The 1230-nt window shown below is 47.6% G+C and overlaps 1 protein-coding gene across 1 annotated transcript in view; it reads right to left on the bottom strand.

The window, feature by feature from the left end:
• Positions 1-772, bottom strand: part of slitrk6 (SLIT and NTRK-like family, member 6) — a gene marked incomplete at its 5' end in the record, with an annotated part of 25244 nt that extends 24472 nt beyond the window's left edge. The window contains 1 exon segment of the mRNA XM_014016776.1: positions 324-772.
• Positions 773-1230: the final 458 nt, after the last annotated feature.

Raw genomic sequence — 1230 nt, 5'->3', positions numbered from 1 at the left:
GAAGATGACTGGGGGGTGTATCGGCGCCATTAAGCAGCGCGGCATGTTGGGAATACAGTAGCGGTGTGTGGCAGACAGCCAGGTGTGCTGGAGGGGCTGAAGCCCACCCGCCTTCCCTCCGGGGAAACTCACAGGTCTTTTTTGTTTTTGTTTTTTTTAAGTTCGAGCACTCCCTAAACAGATGAACGGAGAGGTGCTGCTACGAACCTGGACATATCGGTCCCCTTGATTGAGTTCCTTGATTAAAACCAGCTCAGTGAAGCAGCAACATTAAAAGACAGTAAACACGCAGAGGCATGGTCCAACTCTGCTTCGTGACTTACCGACTAAAGCTGATGAAGAAGGAGGAAGGGTAGTCCAAATGTCAGCATACAGAGTCCATTATAACACGCAGGGGAACAGACGACTTGACTGTCCCTCTACGGTCCGATTAAAAAAAAAAAAAAGAAGGAGGCAGAAAGATGTGGGGAAAACTTAAGTCTTTTCGAGCCTCCTCCCGTGCCTTCTCTTTCTTGTCCTCCTCCGGTCCAGCGGACTTCTTGCTGCCAACGCACGCGCGGGATGCCAATGTATTCCAAAAGCGGGGCTCCTCGTGTCAGGCTTCACTCCCCCCGGTCCCGGGATGCTGAGCGCAGCCTCCGCTCAGTTAAGGCTTTAAAGTTGACGGTTCGAATGAGGGGGAGGGGATGGGGGGCTGCACGTTGAAACAGCCGCCTCCTTCTCTTCTGATTCTTCTCAGTTTATAAAGCAAATTAAAAAAAAAAAAAGAAAGAAAAAAGGAAGCCACTGTAGGCACGCGCGCGATGATCCTGCTCTCGCGCCGCACCTCACGCGCTCTGTGTAGTTAACCAACCTGAGACGCACTGGAGTTGCTCGGTCATTTGCATGCTGTCGAGGTGGATTACAGCGAGCGAAATTCAAGCGTGTCACAACTAACAGAAGTGTTTCCTGTCGGAGCTTTCAAAATAAAACGCGTCAAATTTTAAACTTGTTTAAATAAGCATAAAGAATGACTTATTTTAGGACAGTTGAGGTAGTAAGTGTTACGTGTTGCGTGGAGTACCTTAAACTGTTATAAAATGGGGAGCGTAAATAAGAACGCGACGTTTTATTCATGAAATCAAAAAAAGTCAGCTTTTATTTTGTAGCGACGTTCCTCAAACACTCACGATTTCCTTGTTTAAATACATTACAGTTGGTTAAACAGCTGGAGGAGCTGTGTAGCAGTAA

This window comes from Austrofundulus limnaeus, unplaced genomic scaffold (genome assembly GCF_001266775.1).
Source record: "Austrofundulus limnaeus strain Quisiro unplaced genomic scaffold, Austrofundulus_limnaeus-1.0 Scaffold154, whole genome shotgun sequence".
Classification (NCBI taxonomy): domain Eukaryota; kingdom Metazoa; phylum Chordata; class Actinopteri; order Cyprinodontiformes; family Rivulidae; genus Austrofundulus; species Austrofundulus limnaeus.
Note: the sequence above shows the minus strand (reverse complement) of the source record. Positions and strands in the feature narration are given on the sequence as shown.